The following is a 23,293-nucleotide window of genomic DNA, read 5'->3' on the forward strand; positions in this document are numbered from 1 at the left end:
CCCAAATTCTCCCATCAGATTCCCCCATTCTCTGATACTCATGTTTTCTTAAATTAATGTAAACTTCCATGCAAAAAAACACAGAGGCTGACACCTTTTCTGGTAAGATTACTATCCCAAGACACATACATATAGAAATTGGAGAGTCACTACTGGGTGTTTGGACACGCACATATGCATTTATGTGTCCATTTGTGTATTCACTGAAAAAGGTCTGGAAGAATATAGATTGAACTAGTGGATGACAACCTGGCAGGGATGGAGACAGGGAGTGGGTGGTGCAGAGTTGGGAGTAGTGAAGAGGATTGTAGTAGAGGCTGTTATTTGTACCCCCTCTATCTGTTCCCTTTCCTTCCCTCCCTTCTTTCCTTCCTTCCCTTTCTTTCTTTTTCTTTCTTTCTCTTTCCTTCCTTCCTTCCTTCTTTCTTTTTCTTTCTCTCTCTCTCTCCCTTCCTTCCTTTCTCCCTTCCTTCCTTTTTCTTTCTCTCTTTCTTTCTCTCTTTCTTTCTCTTTCTTTCTTTCTTTCTTTCTTTCTTTCTTTCTTTCTTTCTTTCTTTCTTTCTTTCTTTCTTTCTTTCTTTCTCTCTCTTTCTTTTTTCTTTCTTTCCCTTTCTCATAGCACTGATTCTTAGCCCCAGCCCACATCAAAATCACCACCAAACTTTTTTAAAATGCAGAAGCCTAGGCCCTGCTGCCAAAGATTCTGATATCAGTGATCTTAGGAGAAGGCATAATTTTTTTGTCTGTTTTTGGTTTTGTTGTTGGGTTTTTTTTGGTCCGTTTTTAAGTTTCCCAGGTGATTGTGCTGCATAACCAGATTTGAAAGCCATTATTCTACAACAGAAAAGTTTTATCTGGGCACCATGTTATCTCGCTGATGATGTAGTTCCCAGTCTCCCTTCTGGTTCAGTTTAGCCATGTGCCTGAGTTCTGGTCATCAGCTGTGAGCAAACATGACAAATGCAATTCCAGACTGTGCATTTAAAAGGGAAAAAGCATGTCATCCTCCTCTTCTTTTTTCCCTTCTTCTTGTTGGCTGGAATATGGATATGGTGGTGTAGATGGAAATAGCCATCTTAGACCAAGATGGAAGACATGCATTGAGAATGGCAGAGCCACAAGAGAGGAGGAACCTGGCCCCCCTCGCTGTGCAGCCACCATATCAGCCTGGGATTTCTTACTTGTAGATTTGTTGTGAGAGAATTAAGATTCTACCTTCTTTAAGCCTCCATTGTTTTGACCTCTGTTAAAGAACCTAATATTTTTACAACCTGACGTTATACAATATTTATAGTGTTTACAAAATGAACTTGTTTCATTTCTTATTCCCTATGTTTCCATATTATTTGAAAGTCTTATAACATGTGTAATCACTTTAAAAATGAGAAGTGTATATATCCATAGAGAGAAAGTACTTGGGTCAAGGAGAGAATAAAAATTGCAGAGACTTCAGATAATGGTTTTCTGATATATCAAAATATTTCAAATTATTTATACCTTCATACAAAGAAAATTCACAAATATTTATTGAGGCCTGGTCATATGAAAGAAACTAAGATGTGATACGAATAACTATGTCATTTTTTTAAAAGCACCATAATAAGTTACTTTTGAGGAACAAATTAATTTCAACAGAAAAATATCATCCATACTTTTCAGGTGATATTGTTAATCTAAATTTCATTGGTTGAAGTTTTGTTTGTATTTAACTTGATAGAATTTGTTTTGCTTTATAGCTGTAAGTATAAAGACTTAGGGTTAGAATGAGGTTAGGGTCTAGACCTTCCCACTAAATACCCGTGTGACCTGAAGCAAATCCCTTCCCCTCTCTGGGATTCAGTTTCTTTACTGGCAAGTGAGAGTAATGGACCCTGTGAGGTCTACAGAATCATTCCCTGACCTAAGGTTCTTGATTTTAACAATATCGGATGAATTCCAAAGCATCTGTGAAAATAAACCCTCTTGAAGTTCAAGTGTCACATTGCCCCCTTCTGGACCTTTGTAACATTCACATGAATGAGATTATTAAAAATCCATAAGCCGACATGGACATGCTGAAATATTGTAGCTCAACTCTTTTCCCCTCACAAACAGTTTAGAAAGCCCAATTTGAAGGTTTTCCAATAGAATTATTACAAGACAACCCAGGAAAGGAGAAAGGGCAAAGGGCATCAAAGGAGTAGGTGTTGATAGCGGGGTGGGGCTGGACTCAGGAGAGTTTTACACACAGTAGAATCGCCTTCTCTTCCCCCCAATACGATAAATATTATTGGTTGGCCTTTATCAAATGTCTACTATGTACCAAGAACTAATTTTTTAACCAATTAAAAAAATCCTTCCAACAACTCTTCCAGCTAGGCCAAGAATATCTGTGTCCTGAGTGGCTCCTGCTTCTTCCCACAATTTTGCCCTTTTTCCTCTAAGTTTTCCCCATCCTGTGAAGATGGCTCCCTTCCCATTTCCTTCTAGAAGCATTCTTTGACTACTTCTTCCTGTGCCGCTACTAAGGAGACCTGCATCTCCTTAACTGGTCCTTGACTTCCAAGATTTTTTCACTTTGTGTGAGTCAAGCTTTCTCACAAACTCTCCTTGGGAGCAGAATCCATGTGCAGGGCATCATGCCTCCATCACCGAGAACAGTGCTGCTCACACTGGGCTTGACAACACACAATATGACTATCTCTACTGCATCCTCCAGTTACTTCCTCTGTAGGGGAAATTGCTTGTATTTTCGGTGGTAATCTCTCATATTTACTCTAAAGTAGAAAAAACAAGCTTCTGATTTCTTCTCCAAATGTGCTTCTTTCACACCTTGGTAAATGATCACAGATTGGTAAATGACAACACATCCTTCCAGCTAAAGCCAAACCCCTTGATTCTTCTTTTTACCTTATATCTCGTGTTCAATCTGTCAGCAAATCCTATTGGCTCTACCTTCAAAATATGTCCACAACACAGTCACTTTATCCCATTTTACCCAAATCACAATCATCCCATTATGACCACTGAGTCCAAGCCACATCAGGTTTAATTGGATTATAGTAACGGTCTTTATAGCTCGTCTCAGAGCTTCTGTCTTTACTTGCCCCGTGCCAACCCCCAACATGGTCTGTCTCAAACAGGGCATCTAGGAAGATCCTTCTAAAAGATGTCAGACCATATTACTACTCTACTCAAAACCTTTTGATGGCTTCTCTTCTTCCTCAGAATAAAAGCCAAGACCCTTAAAATGTTCTTGCAAGCTCTGCCCAAGGTGGTCTTCCCTCTGGCATCATCTCCTCCAGTCTCCCTTTCATTCCACTGCACTTCAGCCACACCAGCCCCCTCACTCTTGCTGGAGGGCAGCAGGCCTGCCTCCACCTTCTGCAAACTCCTACTGATCCTTTAAGGTCCACTTTAAGTGTCACCTCTTTCAGGAAGCTTCCCTACCCACCTCACCCTAAACCAGCTGGAGTTCTCCTTTGCACTTCCAACATCTGTGGCTAGCACTGTGGGTTGCTTCACCTTTTCGTACAATTACGACTTCTACATCAGACTGTTTATCTCATCAGATTGTAAACCCATAAGGATAGTGATTGTGTTTGACTTAGTTGGACTATATTCATGAAAGCCATAGTAATCAAGAAAGTATGTAAGGATAGACCAATAGATCAAAATAAAGGGTCTAGAGATTGACCTACATATACATGGTAAATTGTTTTTCCACCAAGGCACCAAGCCAATTCAATGGAGAGAGGGAACACTTTTTTTTTTTTTTTTAAACAAATGGTGCTGGATCAACTGGATATCTGTGCAAATAAAAGTTGAATCTTGACTTTTATCCTACACCATAACCAAAAATGAATTTGAGATGGATCATTGACCTAAACATAAAACCTAGGACCATAAAGTTTCTGGAAGTATACATAAGAGAATATATTCTGGACCCTGAAGTAGGGCAAGGTTTTGGACTAGATACGAAAACCACAAACCATAAAAGAGAAAAAAATTGGTAAATTTGACTTCATCAGAACTAAAAATTTCTGGGTATCAAAAGATACCATTTAGAAAGCCGATAGATCACAGATTACACTACAAATCTAGGGCTCTAAACAGTATCTGGCGCACAATAAATGCTCGATTAAATATTTGTTGAACAAATGTATAAAAGACCTGCCTCTTTCCCATCATAACACACAGCTATTCTAATGGGTACAGCCAGCCAAGATGTCAACCCCCTTTGACTGTTGAGGGGACAGTGGTAGCTAGGGGGAAAGAAAAGTATCAAGGTTTGTTAGTAGAAATAAAATGTGTCAAGTCGGCAAACTCGAGAGATTGTCTACAGATTATGAGGATTTACAGTGAATCAGACAAGATAAGGAGTGGATAACTATAGAACATTCACATAAGTAAATTAGCTCAAAATACAGGTGTAATTTCACCAAATGGAACAGAAGGCATATATCTCATTCTTCATTGCCTCAGTGATGCTAATTTATGAGAACTGTAGATGCTGTAACTAGCAAATGAAGGTGGAACTACCAGTGTTTTACCCAGAGGAGCTGGGAGGAATTTTATCACAAAAGATGGCGTCAGTAAGGGAAAAAATCAGGTAAAAAGGGTTAAACTGGTCCTATATGCTTGAGTGTGCTTCTGGGCATGGCATAGACCCAGGCTAATGAGACATTCCTGTTTGCCTAAGACTATCCAAGCATTTCCCAATGTAATCAATATTAGCTGCTTTTTCACTCTCAAAAGTGTCTTTGTTTGCATGATATATAGTGTGATCATCCTACTTATATGTGTTATTTCTTCCTCTTACTTTATTTTTTCTTCCTCTTCCTCTGGATAGTCCCTGAGGATAAGAATAACCACATAGTTGCATATCCATTGTAGGATCACTCCCTGGAAGGAATCTCAGGCCAAATAAGAGTGAGTGCTCATTCTCCTGATGATCAGTGTATGACTGGGTTGAGCAACTGTAAACCTGGTGTTTTGATTGGTTCTCTGCTCCCTAACCATGTGAACTGGACAGTGGGAATCTTCAGTGTTATTATTTTGAATTAACAGAGTTCTATTTTCTCCTAAGAGCACCAACTTTTTAATCAATATTTTAATTGACAATTTCATTTTAAACCACAATATATTAATCAATACTCTTTTAAAGACATGGAAACTGAGGCATGGAATGATCCAGCTAAATGACTTGTCTGGGATCATTCAGGGTAAAATTATTTAGATGAGACTCCTATTTATGATCAATTTATTTTCAGTTCACCTTCACCACCATCATTCATTCATTTAAAAATTAAGCACCTATAATGTGCCATCAACTTCCTCTCCACATGATGCATCATTCAGGACCCAAAGTTCTGAACATTCACTACACATGCATGACTTAACAGAGGCAATCTGCTGCTGAGAAAAGAACATCAGGTACTAATGTTCAATGTTTGAAGTAAGTTCTATGCTTCTACTAGAAAACAATTGACTGAAGGGAACCTGCAGTTCTACAGTAAAACAAATCTTAATAACTCCTGAATTGTACTTTAGGGGTCCAAGCAATAGTGGGTTATGAACACCTAGGTGGTGGGGGGGAAGGTTCTTGCATACAGTGATGGAAATAATCATTCAACCTTTCTACTGTATCTTTCTGATCTAAAGATTTTTTTTTTAAGCCTCAAAAAGAATCTTTAATGATGCTGCTCTTTTACATGATAAAACCAACTAGGAACAGTCTTTAATTTTAGTGGTCTGAATGGCTTATACATTTATAGTAGCAACATCACCTTTGGTGCCTTTGATTCCTGAGCCCATTGATCTGCCACAGCTTTGAAATCTCAGATGGGAATTCATTCATATGAACCTAATTTGAAAAAAAGCAACTTCTTTCCAGCCCTCTGAATTATCCAATGGATAACTGAATAATAATTCAGAGGGCTGGCATTATCCACTGGATAATTCAGAGGGTTCCCCTCTGTTCTGGTAACCTCTGGAATGGAGTTGGTTTTCAAAAGTAGAAAACAGCTCTTTGCCATAGTAATCATTTAACAAAATGAAACAAACATAGATAAGAAGAGGGTTGTTCCTTCTTAACAGCGCAAGCTTTTAAATAAGTAAATTCTTATGTACATAAATGGTTGCTACTAAGAAGATTTCTAGGTAGCTAGGTACTATGGATAATGGGAAGTCTAAAATTGTATTGAAATTTACTAGATGATCTCAATTAACTATTGTGGTCCTTTTTAAATAGTAATTGTTATATCAATAATAGTAGTTAGCTCTTATATGTTATGTGGTAGGCACTGTCCTAGGTGCTTTATGTGTACTAACCATTTAATCCAGAAGTCTTGAAGGTAAGTACTAATACCTCAATTTTACAGGAAAGGGAGCTTTAGTCAGCATAAGGAGGTCATCAGGTGACTCCATCCAGCTGGGATTCAAGCCAAGTCAGGGAAGCTCCAATCTTGGACATCTTAGCCACTATAAAGGACTATATAGTTATTACCAGAATGTTCCTACTACAATGAAGTAAATTTCTTTATGTCTTGGATTTAATATTTGGTGTAAGGAAATTTGAACACTTTGTTATATACATCTCTAGCCTAGTACAAAGCAGGTTTTCTTTAGGTATTGTGGGGGAATGAATGAGTTAAATAAGTCTAGAATCTCTCAGTTGTCTCAGTCTATTACCAATAGCTTTCTTCTTCCTCATAGGCCAGCCTCCACCCTACAAACTTGGTTAATGATAAATTTATCCTGTCTTCCCTCTGCTAAGTCCTAAGCCAACGGGCTTATACTTCTCTTCCTTCAGTGATTGGACACTCTGATGAAAACATACAAAGGGAACTGACAGTCCAGTGGGGATGTGGGACACAAGGTGAGAAACCCCAGAAGAAGCACCAGTGCAGAGCCACGGTCACTGAGAAGAGGCAGAAAATGTGTCCATTTGGGGAGCACAGGAATGTCTAAGACTGAAACTCTCTTGCCTCATCCCCCAAGACCTGCACTAGCCATGGGATGCTTCATTTATTCATCCAACCTTTACTGAGTATGTCCCAAATGTCAACACTGTGCTAAGCATCAGATACATGACACTGAATGAGAAAGACATTGTCTTCTTACTTTTTACTGTGATTATTACCTCTCCCACAACACCACCACAATCATGTAATCTTATTCTCTTAATCTCTTCATTATTCATCTCCCCATCTTTTTGGGATGATCTCTCTCTCTGGGAGTCTATTTATTATCTGTATGGAGATCATTATTCATTGGTTTACATATTAGATGAGCACCTACTATGTGACAAACACTGTTCTAGGTGCAGGGGATATGATGATGAGCAAAGCAGAGATCATTTCTGCACCTAAGGGGCTCCTAATAACCCCCAAGTCTGTCCATACTTGCTATCCTTCCTTCTCTCAGTTTCTTTCAAGGACATAAAATTATACAAAGTAATAATTATAACAATATGTTATATTTTTAACACATACAGATGTAATAATTATAACAATAGCAAAACAAAGGGGAGCTGGGAATGGAGCTATAAAGGAGTAAAATTTCTAGATCTCACTGGAATTATGTTAGTATAAATTTAAACTAGGTTCTGATAAGTTAAAAAAATATATATTTTATGCCCTAGAGCAACCACTCAGAAAATAACTAGAAATATAAGTTAAAAATAATTAAAAGGCTATCTACATACAGAAGAATGAAGTTATACCCCTACTCCATACCATAAACAAAAGTTGACTCAAAACACATCAAAGACCCAATTGTAAGAGTTAAAATTATAAAGCTCTTACAAGAAAACATAGGCATAAATCTTCACAACTTTGGATTTGTTAACTGTGATACCAAAATACAAGCAACAACAACAACAACAACAAAAATAGATAAATTGGCCATCATTAATTAAAAATTTTATGCTTCAAAGGACACCATCAAGAAAGTGAGAAGACAACCTACAGAATGGGAAAAAAATTTTGCAAATCATGTATCTGGTAAGGGACTTGTGTCTAGAATCTATAAATAAAGCTCAATAATAAAAAGATAAATAATCCAATTAAAAATGGGCAAAGGATCTGAATAGACATTTATCCAAAAAAGATATATAAATGGCCAATAAACACATGAAAAGATGCTCAACATCATCAGTCATCAGGGAGCATAAAACCACAAGATACCACTTCACACCCACTAGGATGGCTAGAATCAGAAAGACATAGTAACAAGTGTTAGCTAGGATATGGAGAAACTAGAACCCTGGTACACTGCTGATGGGAATGTAAAATGGTTCAGCACTTTGAAAAACAATCTGTCAGCTTTTAAAACAGCTGAATAGCAGCAGCTCTTTCTGCCTACAGGTCCTGTCCCCATGCTTTAATAAAATCACCTTTTGGCACCAAAAATAAATAAATAAATAAACAGCTGAATATAGTTATCACATAACTCAGCAGTTTCACTCCTAGATCTATACCTACAAGAAATGAAAACATGTCTACGCTTTTATGCAATTTATACAATTTATAAATTTGTATAATTTATACAATTATGTTCATAGCAACATAATTCATAATAGCTAAAAAGTGGAAACAATCTAAATATCCATCAGCTGATGAGGGGAGAAATAAAGGGTGGTATATACAGACAATAGAATATCATTCATCAATAAAAAGAAATGAAGTACTGATATACACCACGACACGGAAACACCTTGAAAACATACGCTAAGTGAGAGAAACCAGTCACAAAGGACCATATATCATATGATCCAATTTACATAAACTGTTCAGAATAGGCAAATCAATAAAAAAAGAAAGTAGATTCGTAGATTCGTGGCAGACTGGGGTTTGGGGAAGGGGTTGGGAATGCTGCTAAGCAGAGCAGGGTTTCTTTTTAGGGTAATGAAACTATTCCAAGATTGATTGTGGTGATGTATGCACAACTCGGTGAATATACGAAAAGCCACTGAACTGTATACTCTAAATGTATACTTTTAAATATATTTAAAATAATGAAAGGAATTAAAATGAAAATGTTACACTAGAAAATATTCACTTAATGCAAACTACCCAGCCAGCTGCCTCCATATCTTTTCTGTAGCCACCTTGACCATGCTTTTGGATTAAAAACTTTCTGCTTCCAGACCATTCATGTTCCCTTTTCGGCCATTCACATCTCTGCTTGCAACTTCTATTCCTGCTTACATTCTTTTTTTTTTTTTTTTTAAGATTTTATTTATTTATTTGACAGAGAGAGAGAGACAGTGAGAGAGTGAGCAAAAGCAGGGGGAGTGGGAGAGGGAGGAAACAGATTCCCGCTGAGCACAGAGCCCGATGCAGGGCTCGATGCAGGGCTCGATGCAGGGCTCGATGCAGGGCTCGATGCAGGGCTCGGTCCCAGGACCCTGGGATCATGACCTGAGCTGAAGGCAGATGCTTAACCGACTGAGCCACCCAGGCGCCCCTCCTGCTTGCATTATTTTTTTTTCAAAGGTTTTATTTATTTATTTGACAGAGAGAGAGAGACAGTGAGAGAGGGAACACAAGCAGGGGGAGTGGGAGAGGGAGAGTAGGCTTCCCGCTGAGCAGGGAACCCTATGCGGGGCTCGATCCCAGGACCCTGGGATCATGACCTGAACCAAAGGTAGACGCCTAACGACTGAGCCACCCAGGCGCCCCTCCTGCTTGCATTCTTAACTGCTTTCTCTCCTTTTTTGCCTCCTGGTCTTTGCCCAGACTATCCAAAATGGAAAGAACAAAGAATTACACAATCCTGGAAGGTCAGAAATGGAAGTCACCTCAGTGCTCCTCTCCTCCCACCTCGTTTTAGGGATGAGGGGACAAAGGCCCAGAGACGTTACATGACTTGTCCACAGTTCCCCAAAACAGCTTGTCCTTACTCACCTCCTCCAAAAAGCATTCACTCGTTCAGCAAATGCTTCCTTATTTTTCTACCCAATCTCAGATACCTTTACTGCATTACTAAAAGGTATCAAATGCACTGATCTCAAGACACCATTCACATTTAAACTCCACTCTCACATTCCAGAGGGAAAAAGCGGTTCTTTCATCTCCGTGGCCACTACATCTGATCTCAGCTCCTGCAGCTTTTCCTCTGTTGTCATGAAGAACAACTCAAAATTCGTAGGAGGCTGGCTTAGGGCCAGCCAGCAGCAGACACAGGGACAAACTCCCTGCCCGGTTTCCATAAAGGATAACCCCTCAACTCACCTCACAGAAAACCATTCCTAAGGTCTTCAGAAAAGAGAGATTCAGTCTATATAAAATACAGCCTCTCTACATTTTTAAATGCTCTCAGGAAAGAAAATGGTTACGAAGGGCATGTACATGTCTTTATAGGTTTATACCTATAAGTATACCGAGATCAAAGATTAAGTTGCTTTTTTAAAACAAAAAAGTATTCATCTTGATGGGAAACAGAAAAACCTTGAGGGCGCCTGGGTGGCTCAGTTGGTTAAGCGACTGCCTTCGGCTCAGGTCATGATCCTGGAGTCCCTGGATCGAGTCCCGCGTCGGGCTCCCTGCTCTGCAGGGAGCCTGCTTCTCCCTCTGACCCTCCCCCCTCTCATGTGCTCTTTGTCTCTCTCATTCTCTCTGTCTCAAATAAATAAATTTTAAAAATCTTTAAAAAAAAAAAAAGAAAAGAAAAACCTTGGGTGGGGGGCAGGAAATTCATAAATCATGCAGTCATTCTGGACTTCATGTGAAGAGAAAATTCATCAAAACCAGACTGGCCTTTCATCTGCAGGGAGCCTGGTAAATAATGATGTAAATCCACTGAAGAACTGGAGTGGTGAAGCCAAAGACCTTGTGGGCCTACCTGGCTTGGAAAAGCAAAAGAAACTGCTCTCTGAGAGGAGTGACCAGGCCTTCCCGCGTCTGGCTGTGCCTTTACTCCTCCAAGGACTGCTCGGCACAGGCGTCCACACACAGGACCTTCATGATTGAGGAAGAGAAAGGCAAATGTAATTGGAGACGCTTTCTTCCCCAGAGCGGGCACCATTCTGGGGCTGATGGAAGAAGTGATTACCCAGTGCTGAGGAGGCAGTTTAAGTGTTGCTCACCAGGGAGCCTGGAGGCTTTCGAAGCCAGTCCTGAGAATTACAAGCTGTTCCGTAGTCCTTGCTAATTGACCCGGTATTTCTGCCCGAAACCATTTCCCCAAGGAGGCAAGTCAAAGTAGACAATGAGGATCTCTCATCTCCCAGGGCAGCTCGGAAACAAAGCTTGAGCTCCAGAGACTAGATATTATTTCAAAGCATAAAAGTGCAAGAAGGTCAAGGACTGAACATGAAAAGATTCAGAACGACGCATCAAGGTTTCCACTGTGATTCTCAGCCCACACTCCCCTCTCACTGCCCTCTACTACTTTAGTTTGAATTTTATGAATTACTCATCGTTCTAAGGATAAGGGATCATGAGGGACAGCCACAGGGTCCACGAAATGCACACATTTCCGGGAGCTTCATGAAAAGAGTCACTATTCACTTAAGCAGGGATCTATTCATGTATAAGGAAAGATATCTGCAAAGTGCAGGAAAAGTTCTGGGTGCAAGAGTTCCCAACTGTTGAGAGGGAGGAGGGAAATGAAATTGGGGGAAAGGGGAAGAATTCAAAGAGCTCTATCATAGTTTACTCTATATTCTTCTGTATGTGCCTTCGTTGTTGATGCTATTTTTTTTTTTAAAGATTTTATTTATTTATTTGAGAGAGAGAATGAGAGACAGAGAGCACGAGAGGGAAGAGGATCAGAGGGAGAAGCAGACCCCCCACCGAGCAGGGAGCCCGATGTGGGACTCGATCCCGGGACTCCAGGATCATGACCTGAGTTGAAGGCAGTCGCTTAACCAACTGAGCCACCCAGGTGCCCCTTGATGCTATTTTGACTATGATTACAACAGAGGTTTTCTTGGCTTACAGGATAAAAATACACATTTATCTCCACCAATATCTGGGGATTGTGGTCGGCTTCTGATGACCACGTATGTAAAAGTGACTCATCCCCAGTACGATACACCGGGCCCCCTGACTGAAATGGTCTGGCCCAGCACTCCAAAGCTGAGATTTTTTTAGTTTTGAATCCAGACATAGGAGGACTTAGAAATGAAACCCGGCACCATAGTAAATCAAGCCGTTGAAATGGTGACATAGTTCTCAACTAACTACGGAATACATTCCCAAGCAAAAGTAGACACTCAGTTATTGGTCATGAAAAGCAGTGGTACAACTGAAGCCTGACTCCTGCCCTGGGCCTGGACGAGCGCGGAGGAGGAGCTAAACCTCTATCTGAGAATGTATCTCTAAATACTGTCTGGTTTCTTTTGAGGCTGGGGCTTTGGGAAACCTGAAGAAAACAGTGTAGTGAACGTGAGGCCCAGGATGATAAGGGAAATTCTCTTCTCAGTGCTTGACACTTCAGAATATTCAGGAACAATCCCAGAGATACATTTGGCTGTTGCCTGGGGCTTTGTCCCCAGACAGATCTGGGGGCTGGGAGTGGGTTAATTACGCATGATGCTGGGATAAAGACGTGTCTCCATCAGGCGGCATCTTCTCTTTTTTGTCACTGAGCCACAGTCCTACAGTGAGTAAGGGGACCAGGACACCTTTGCATGGAAGAGCGCTAGCCAGGGAACTACAAGAGATGGGTGAGAGGATTGGCTGCCCCTGCTGAGCCCTCCTATCCTGAGCCAAGCTTGTGTTAGAGGCCCCCTGACAGGACTGTGCTGAAATGGTGCTTATTTCAGAGGCTGAATCTTGTTCTGAGGATCTGATGGTCTGTGAGGGATTTGCTTGGGGCCCTCAGAGGAGGACATTTTAAAATACTTGTTGGAGCCTGGACTAAGTGCAAAAAATGGAGGGACTCTGCAAGGGGAACAGATTTTAGAGGCATGCCTGCCTTGGAGGAGGCCTCTGCCAGACATCAGGAATGATGTGTAGTAGCAATCCAAAGGCAGGCCATGGCCAATACCGTCAGCCAAGTCGGAAACCTAAGCGCCATCCCAGGTTTCTCTCTTGCCTTCCCCTAGTGCTATAAATTCTCCCACTTCAATACCACTCCACTTCTTTTACCCATCACCCTGACTGCTGCCTCCTGAGAAGGGCTGGATCCCACAATAGGGAGAGATGCACATGCTTTAGGGCACCAGCAGGGAGGAGGCAATAGAAGTCTTAAAATATTTTGATATTTGATATATTTTTTTCAAGGCATCTGTGTCTTATTAGACATCTTATGGCTATCTTTGCTTAAATTCGAAATTGCATCTTGGGCTCTTGAGGGCCAAAAGCCTCTGATAGTCTTAATCCCATGCTGGACCTGGTTGGCTGAAACAGCCTCCTACTTCCTGTCTTTCCCAGCTCAACTTTATGCTCCAGGAAACCACCTGCAGGATCTTTCTCAAATGTAGTTATTACTGCTCCACTTAAACTAACTTCATTAGAATGAAAATTGGATAGAATTCAATCACCATTGCACCGTCTAGAAAGCTCTTCAACATCTGGCTCTTGATTTTGTTCCTAGTCTCATTTCTCATCTTCCCTGCTCCCACTTGCCCTCCTCCATATGCCCTGATAGGGTTCAGGGCCTGCTACCCCAAATATGGCACCTTGATATATTGAATATTTTAAGCAGGAGAGTCAGTCTGACTTCCTTCTCCCCTTGCCCTTCTTCCCTGAAACCTGTTATAAAACCTTCAGGTGAGAGGTACCCTCGCTATACCTGGAGAAAAGGAGCATCCTTATCTCTGAAGACAAGGGGCAAAAATTAGAATCCTAACAAATGGGCCTTGCTAAGCTTCCCCCAATTTACTACACTTACCTCATACAGTAGTCCCCCCTTATCCTTGGGGGATATGTCCCAAGACCCCCAGTGGATGTCTGAAACCACAGATAATACTGAACCCTATATTATATGTACTATGTTTTTTTCTGTACATGCATAACTATGGTAAAGTTTAATTTATAAATTAGGCACAGTAAGAGATTAAGAGCAATAACTCATAATAAAATAGGACAATTATAACAATGTACTGTAATAAAAGTTATAGGAATGGGGTCTCTCTCTGAAAATACCTTACTGTACTGTACTCACCCTTCTTGTGATGATGTAACATGATAAAAGGCCTACATGAGGAGGTGGGGTGAGGGGACTGATGCAGGATGGCGATGGAGCCCTGGGCTGCTTCTGAGAGTAAGTCAGAAGAATCCTCTGCTTCTGGGCCCCACGTGACCTCAGGTAACTGAAACCATGTGGAAAGCAAACTCGCAGATAAGGGGGGACCTCTGTACTCCTTAGTTCATCATATTCCTCCATGACTATCCACTCCTCAACAAACCTAGCATAAAATACTCAGGTCCAACTGCTTCTGTGAGTCTTCATTTCCTTATAAAGGCTCCTAAGTCACATAAAACTTATACTGAATACACATGCATGTTTTTCTCCTGTTAATCTTTGTCAGTTTAACTCTCAGACCCAGCCAAGGACTCTACGAAGGTCAAGGAGCACTTTTCCTCCCCTCCATGGAGCCCTGGTATCTGAGACATAGCGCCATACTTGAGGTCCCACAAGCATCCCATGCTGCTTTGTGCCTGTACGCCTTTGTACATGGCATTTCTTCTACAAGGACTGCTTTCTTCAACCCATTCACCATTGAACCTCCCAAACTCTATCCCACTGTGAAGTCGTCCTTGCCTCCTTTAAGTAGGAGGTACTCTCAGAGTACTTCATACACCTCTCTGTGGACATCTGTCCTTGTGTGCACTTCTCTGTCGGTCTGTGTCAACCGTGAGGGTACTGCAGGCAGGGACGAAGGATGTTCTATTCACCTCTCTCTAAGTGGTGCCTGGCACAATGCAGGTAGTCAGTACTTGTTTATGGAAAAGACGAATTAATAAACAAATTATAACAGATTTATTTTGTTGTTAAGCACAACAATTATTTTAAATTCTTGTTTTACAAGAGGCTCATTCCATTCTTTTTCTTATTTCAATCATCTAATGGTTAAAATTCTACTTATTCAAATGTAGCTTCAGTTCCCTTCTCTTCCTTTCCTGATACTCCAAGCAGAATTCAGCTCTTCCTCTGGTATTTCCCCCATGAACTCTGTGTTTTCCTTGAACATCTTCAAATTCTGTCTAGTATTTGTGCTACTTGTGTACATATTTGTCCTCCCCACTGGAATGCAGGTTTCTATGGGGCAGGTCCTCAATCTTACTAACTTCATGATTCTGGACACCAAATACCCAGGAGGAGTTTGTACATGCTGCCTGAATTGATCTGAGTTGTACAGATATTTTAAAAGGTAGCATGGATCCCAGAAGATACAGACATAGATATTTCTTTCATATCCTTCTCTGGTGGAAAAACAACACCACCACTACTAACAACTGTTCTATGATAAAGAAAAAATAAAGGCAAAAAATTTTAAAAACACCACCCCCAAAACTCTTTCAAGGGTTTCCTCCTGAAAGAAGGGCAGGTTTGTTACAAGTGCCCCTAACCAAAGCACCTCTGGCTGGAAAATTTCTGAAACATTGTGGAGTTTGGTGAGATGCCCTGTCGCTTTTATACAACATTCTAAGGTTCCCAGTGAAGCACACCTCAAATGTGGGTAGACATTCCTAAGAAGGCTATTTGAGTTGGAAGCATCAGAATGTTTATACACCAGCATTTGCTCCAGCCCACAGACAATAAAAACAACCCAGTTATGGCTTCCCTTTGGAAGGTCACTGAGGTTAAAATGATCACAGTAAGAGTGAAAAAGGCTCCATATCCCTTTGTTTTTATTTTTAGGGTGTGATATGTTAGCAGCTTCCAGCAGAATTTGCTTTATTTTAAAGCATGCAAAATAATCCCTGCTCTGTTTTGAAGACCGCTTCTGCACTTCTCAATTCCTCTGACAGTTCGGCAAATACTCACATCCGGCACTTGCCTTTGCCTTTCTCCTGACTCCTTTCCTTCTTTATGTTTACACTTCCCCAGGGGAGCCGAAACCAGCACTAATTAGCAGTGAATTAAATCCAACCTCTAGGACACTCGAGGGTCAGTGTTTACCTGGGCTTCCAAAGCATCCCTGGTCCCCTTCCCCCAAGCTCAAAGACTGAGAGCTACATATCCAGTCCTGAAGGGAAGTTCTGACATCTGAATCAATTATGCAATTTACTCCTAAAGTTTTACCTTTCCTATCATAAAGTATCCTTCCATGCCTGGGTAGTTTTATACACCCAGCTTGCTCGGCCTGGGACACATTTGCTCCTTACCTTTTCCAGCCTTTAAGACCCTGCTGAAATATCATCTTCTTGGTATTTTCTTCTACTTACCTAGACAGTTAGTTGCTTCTTCCTCAGTAGTCCCACTGAACTCATATCTTGGTATTCTCATATCTTATCCTATAGTCCATCTTGATATTTCAGATCTTATGTTCTATCAGTTCATATTCTAATTGTGTTTGGTCTCTTTAGACTGATCTCTGCTACTTATTTATCTCATATCTTCAATTTTCCCCAGCATCTAGTCCTAGGATATAGGAGGCACCAAATAAATATTTGTTAAAAGAAAAAGAATTAAGACAGAATATATGAAAGGCACTATAACATAAACTTAAAATCTAGAAACTAATAGCACATTTTGAAGGGCATTTGAAAGAAGCCATATTTTTAGTTGGTGCCAGCATATTACTGTTAGCATTTTATTCACTCTAACAGGGAAAAAAATACTAAAAGCTACTTTTATTAAGCATTTACAATATACCAGACACTGCTCTCTTACAGATTTAATCATTATAACAAACTCTGTAAGACATATTAAAATTCCCATTGCACTGATGGAATAATTAAAGTTTTAGAGAGGTTAAGGAATTTGTCTCAGGGCCAGCACGGCGTCCAAGCCTGCCTGATTCCACTTGCTGCCTCCATTTGGTGGATTCTACTGTGGAACATAATGCTCTAAGGCACCAGCAATCACCATGAAGTCCAAGCTTGGGCATGACATGAATCAGTGTCAGTAGCAAAAGCAGGCAGGAGAATCAGAAAGGAATATTCTTTAAAGAAAAAGGAAAGATTTTATTTATTTGTCAGAGAGACAGAGAGAGAGAGCGCGAGCAAGTAGGGGGAGAAGCAGGCTCTCTGCTCAGCAGGGAGCCCGATGCAGGACTCGAACCCAGGACCCTGGGATTATGACCTGAGCCGAAGGCAGACGCTTAACACTGAGCCATCCAGGCCTCCCCAGCAAGGAATATCCTTTAAAGTGCTTTGTTTTTAGATAAACCATTGGGTCCGATGAACATCAGTGATAGTTATTACACAAATTAAATTATTCTTTATTCCCAACTTCATAATGGACTTGTTATCACCACTGCAAGTATCCAAACTGACCTGATGAAACACTAGATAACCCTGTGCTTTTGAATGACAATCTATACAGAGAAAGTCCAAAATGAGTCATGATTATTATCATTACTACTAAATGATTCCAAATGCCTCAAAGGAAGTTATAAATGAATAAGAAGAGCTAGCACTCTTTGCTGTACATGTACACACCACAGAAGAAACAATCTATACTTCAAGCTACAAGCACTACTCAGGCCTTTTGGGAACAGAATTCCTGCTGAAAGTCTGGCAGACTGTACAAGAGAGTGAAATTATAATCCAATTTCACTCCCTAACATAGATACCAAAAATGCAAAATAGTCATACTAAATCAAAGCTAGCAACATATTTATAAAAGCTTATCTGAGTAAAATTTCTCCCAAGAATATAAGCATAGCTTAACAATAGAAGATGTGTAGATTTAATTCAACACATAAATCAGTTAAAGGAGAAAAACGAAAGGATATCTCAGGAGGTACAGAAAAAACATTTGATAAAATTGTACACTCATTCTTAATAAAAATATTAGCAAACTAGGTGTACAAGGGAACTTGCTCAAGCAAATTAAGGCTATCTACCAAAAACCTATAGCAAATATCTTTTTAAGTGGCTCAATATTAAAAGCATTCTCTACAACATCAGGAAAACAAGGATACCTGCTAACACTGCTTCTATTTAATATTTATTGGAGCCTCTAGCCAATGAAAGAAGACAATAACTAAATATTGAAAAGGAAGAAATAAAATTGTTCTTATTTGCAAACACAGATTTTATTTTTTTAATTTTTTAAAAAGATTTTATTTATTTGAGAAAAAGAGAGAGAGAAGCAGGGGGAGCGGCAGAGGGAGAGGGAGAAGCAGGCTCCCTGCTGAGCAGGGAGCCCAATGTGGGGCTCTATCCCAGGACTCCAGGATCATGACCTGAGCTGAGGGCAGATGCTTAACCGACTGAGCCACCCAGGCGCCCCTGCAGACACAGATTTTAAACATAGAAAATCCCAGAGCCCCTACTCATAAACCCTTAGAACTGCTAAGTAGGTTTAATAGGGTCGCTGGAGACAAGATTAGTGTAAATTCAATAACATTTGTATTCACCAATAATAATCTGGTAATAATAAGGAAATAATAAGACATATTTCATTGACGTGAGTAGCAATAAAATTCATGAGATACCTAAGCATAAATCCAACAAAGGAGTTGAGAGAGACATAAGTTGTGAAAATTATGAAAGCTTACTGGAAAACATAAAAGAAGATCTAATAAATGGAAAGACATACCATGTTTGATAAGGGAATAATCACTATTATAAAGACGTAAACTCTCCCCCAAACGAGTCTATAAATTTAATGGATTTCAGTTGAAATCTCAACTGTTTTTGTTTTTCTGTGTGGAAATGCTTAAAATGGTATATTTAGTCTTGTATTACATGCCACCCACATACCAGCAGACCTGTTGCAATATCACAATGTATACTGGTACTGCAAACATCTTCATAGCTTCTGAAAGAGGTATGAGCACAACTATTACCTATGAGTGGTTCAGAAGAGCCACAGAAGCCCAGCGCTTTGAGCAATTTTGGACAAAGCAATGAGTTGTCCTGGGAATGGCACAGGGAGGAATATTTTTCAACATTTCCATCAGTTAGCTAAAGTAGGAAGTGCTCAGCAGATGATTCTAAATCTGACAAGTGAAAAGTTGAGAAAATAAAAATCTACCTAAGGACGATTTCATAAAAAGAAACGAGTTTTTAGGAATGGGGAAGATAAGATACTTGGACAGGAGGTAAAGATGAGGACTTAGAAGGAGAAAAAAAAAATTCCAAAATAATTCCAAACCACATTAAAGGTGGTCAGAGATGGGATCGTGGAACGGGTCAGGACCAGCAGTCTTTGGAACCTTGAAGACATCAGTCCGGGATAACCACCGCAACAGGCAACTTAAATACCACAATCCACGGTGTGGTTACTCCTGAGAGTGGCAGCATGACATTGGAGTGCCCCTCCCCTCAGCTCTTTGATAACATTACTTCTCAAGAGAAAACCTGAACACAAAGTGGTTGGGATGACTGAACAGGCAAATTATCTAGATTCTAAATCTTTCCCTTCAAAAATAAAAGTAATAGGGAAATGGGGCTGTAGAATATTGGCGATGTCATTTAGAAAGGAGATACAGGGTTCTGTCACTTTTCGAAAGTAGAGGGATGCTACGAAACCTTTCATGAGCTGAAACGGCATAAAGTAAAGGAGCAATTACCAATTAATTTTTATGGGATTTTTTTTTTTAGCATTCCCAGACCCCAAAAAATAGCTCCTCTTGGGCTTTTCTGATACTTTCAGACACAGTTTGCTAGCGGATGCACAAAATAAATTGAGATAAAGCACAGATGCTCACAGACCACTGTTGGAAACTCTGGTGGCGTGAGGCTGAGATGCGGAGTGTAGTTCCCAGGGAAGGAGTTGGGTAGGGCCTCTGCCATCGCTCCGGGTGCGCTGCCTCTAGAATGGCTCGCTGCAAAACCAATGCTGAATGCATTTTCACTTTTTGCCTCTTTTCATAAAAGCCAAAATCCTCTTTGGATTTCATTGGGTTAGCGAAAACAGGTACCAATGTAGATGTTTTATAAAAGCGGAATGGTGTACCGTGAACTCTGAAAAGTGGGGGATACCTGTAGCAGCAGAATGGGAGTGGGAGGGCTGGTGTTGGACCATCACCAGTAGACTGTGTCAGAATGATCAGTGATGTGCCATTAGATGTGCCATTAGAACTTCTCAGGACATAAACCCGGAATTAGGTGAGCTAAGCCTCATTGCTCTTTGAACCGTGTTAGGTCATTGAACACTGCGAAAAAGCTCAGAACCTGGAATAAAACAAGTCTTTTCCTCCCTTGTCTTTCTTCCCTCCAACCCACTGAGTGCCACTGACCTTCCATGATGCTTAGAAACCTTCCTTCTGCCAAAAATGAATGGCAAATTGCTTAGATGGACAGTCAGGCACTTCGTGGCCTCATGTCAGTTTTCCTCTGCAGTCTTACTTCTTAACACCTCCTTAAACCAAAGTGACCTGAGACTACAAGCAGATTGGCTGTTTCATGGTTTCCCTCGATAACCCAAACACACTCATGGACTCTTAGGAACACAAAGTAGAGGAGCCACAGGATTATTTAATCTCTCATTTTGTATTCAAGAAACAGATTCACAGAGGAAGGAGACTTACTAGTTAGTGGCCAGGGACAAGACAAGATCCAAATTTCCTTACTTTGTTTATTTCCACTATGTTAGCCCACCAACCAGCCCAACAGAATGAATGAACATGTAAAACAAATTGTTGGGATTTTAAAACCAAGCTAAGGAAAAAAAAACAACAACAAACAGCTAAGTAAATATTTTCATTTCAAATCAACTCAAAAGAAAATTTGGAAGATGCCAATATTTTATCTTGATTAAGGAGGACTTTGTTACTAAATAGCTCAAGGTCATACTCTACTACATGCTCTGCAAGATAATAATCTAGAAACTAATGTTTCTTCACATATGCAAAATTTCTCTGATAAATTTTGTGATGGCAGAAGAGTATATTTGACTTAATATATAAATGGCTTTTTAGTTTGTGTCTTAAGTCTTCAAAATACTTAGGCCAAATCAATATCTTAGTATTGTATCCCATATTACAAAGTGTTCATCACTTAAACAAAGGCAGCATTAAAACTTATTTGTTGTTAGTCTTTTTTTTTAAAGATTTTATTTATCTATTTATTTTAGAAATAGGGAGAGCAAGTGTGCAGGAGTGGGGGGAGGAGGAAAATGAGGAGGGAGAGGGACAAGCAGACCCCACACTGAGTGTGAAGCCTGACATGGGGCTCCATCTCACAGCCTGAGACCACGACCTGAGCCGAAATCAAGAGATGGGCGCTCAACCAACTGTGCCACCCAAGAATCCATGTTAGTCTTTTCAACGCAAACCCTGGCGCATAAACTTTTCCATTTTTCAAACTGTGCCCAATCCATTTATTTTTCATGCCATGGTGTTACATCTCCCCCTATACTTCATCTCCAACCCAATCAGCTCACTCCAACTCACTTACCGATTCACTCATCTCTTTTTCCTATAAACCCAACACATCTGCTCCCTGTACCACACAGGCTTATTATTTATCTTATGGTTACATTCTATCTTTTTTATTAATAACCACTATTTAACAAGAGCCTACAATAAATAGCTGGTGCTCAATAAGTAGAGTGAACATAGAATTTGTCATTTAAACCAGGATACTTTTGAGACTAGAAGGGGTTGCTATTAATAATCACACTGGGACAACACGTGTAAACCAGGGTTATCCCTCAAATATGGGGACATATGGGCACCCTATCATTAAGTGACAGTGTGGCAAACATAACGGGCTGGCTCACTTAACATCTTTACGAACTCTTTTCTCCCTTCCTTGACTTCTTCTGCTATAGAAGCTGGAAAGCCCACTTTCTCTTTCTCTCCCACAGCTAACACTGGCCAGGAGCCACAGCTCTGGATAATGCGACCTTAGTAAGGGATTTCTGATAACTTGTGCTTCCTGATAAAATAGGGCATAACACTTTGAAAGGTTACTATATAGCAATGCTAAGTAAGGAGACTCTTGGCTTACACCAAGTAACTAGCACAGCTGCTTTCCCTTTCTTCCTGTGTGGACATTGTCTAGAGGTGTAGCGGTCACCTAAAGACAGTGAAATGAGAAATACGAGAGCAGGAGGAAGAACAGCGAGCAGAGAGTCTCCTTACTTAGCATTGCTATATAGTAACCTCTAAACATGTGATGCCCTGCTTCCTATAGATATTAACCAATGCAATTGTTTTAGAGCTTTGGCAAATCTTTTTTACTTTCCTTGGCAGACAGTCATCAACAAACCACACAAGTGGCTTTCACGTGGATGAGATGTGCTACACAAAGAGAGTGATTCTTAAGGAAGCCTGAGTTTAGGCAAGACAGAAGTACACCTCTTTACCTTCTAAATTACCTACAAAATGTCTCTAGCCAAAGCCCGCCACCCAGCCTACACTCTTCTGAATATCATCTCTGCTTCCTGGGGAGATAGCAATTCTCTGGCCTGTGCAACTTGACAGAACACAAACCCACTAACACAAATTTGCCACAATGCTCCATGCAGTGCTCTTAGGAGGCACGAATCCTCACTGGGGCTGCTCAAGGCTTAATTCCAAAACCCTGAAAGTGTTGCTAAGTGGCTGTTTCTGGCCACTCATGTCCTGCATGAGTAAAGCAGGCAGGTGACTGTCCTGGACTGTGGAAGAGCCAAACTGGGTCAGATCTCCCAGAAGGAGACTGGGGAGATCAACGCAGCCAGCCTTCAGGAGGTGTCCACACACAGAAGCTTTCTCACTGGCTTCCCAGCCTCACCTAATCTCTGAGGTTGCAAGGAAAAACCAAAACATCAGACCTACATTTCTTTTGGCCTTTGCTGTGCAGTATGGAGACCCACACCTCCCAGCCTGATGGCCCCACTGAGTCATGTCTCGCTACTTCCATTCTGGTTCTTGCCCTGTCACCCCCATACTCCTCCATCATCTTCCCACATGAGTATTCCTTTATTCTGCTGTGTCCACACTTTTCAGGTGCCATTTCCAGAATGTTTCTACTGCTTAGGAAAAGATAAGATCTGTCTTAGTTGCAGGGGGCTTCTCAAATTCATGATGGAAGGACCTCTCTTTACACCTGTCCAAGCCCAAAGGGTCCAGAAGAAAGGTTGGCTTACCAGACTATTAGTACTTACTGAGAACGCAATTTGTAATGCTCTGTCTTAGGATCAATACAGAAAACAAATATGCCATACAGAAGAATACTGACTATCCAACAACGTGGGAGAAAAGCTCAAAACATAAAGATAAGTGGGAAGAGCAACAAATAAGATTGTATGT

General features: G+C 40.6%; 1 protein-coding gene across 3 annotated transcripts in view; it reads right to left on the reverse strand.

Moving 5' to 3' along the window:
* The window catches only part of NIM1K (NIM1 serine/threonine protein kinase), a 61,640-nt gene that overhangs the window by 30,656 nt on the left and 7,691 nt on the right, over nucleotides 1–23,293 (reverse strand). Inside the window, exon 1 of one of the 3 annotated variants that reach the window (XM_045903868.3) lies at nucleotides 16,326–16,690. The exons of the other annotated variants lie outside the window; for them this stretch is intronic. The gene's annotated coding sequence lies outside the window, so the exon portion shown is untranslated. Of the gene's footprint in view, nucleotides 1–16,325; nucleotides 16,691–23,293 lie in introns of those variants that run through there. 3 annotated transcript variants of the gene reach the window in all.

This window comes from Mirounga angustirostris, unplaced genomic scaffold (genome assembly GCF_029215605.1).
Source record: "Mirounga angustirostris isolate CCGP_5_RB_7025 unplaced genomic scaffold, mMirAng1.0.hap1 SCAF_7, whole genome shotgun sequence".
Lineage (NCBI taxonomy): Eukaryota > Metazoa > Chordata > Mammalia > Carnivora > Phocidae > Mirounga > Mirounga angustirostris.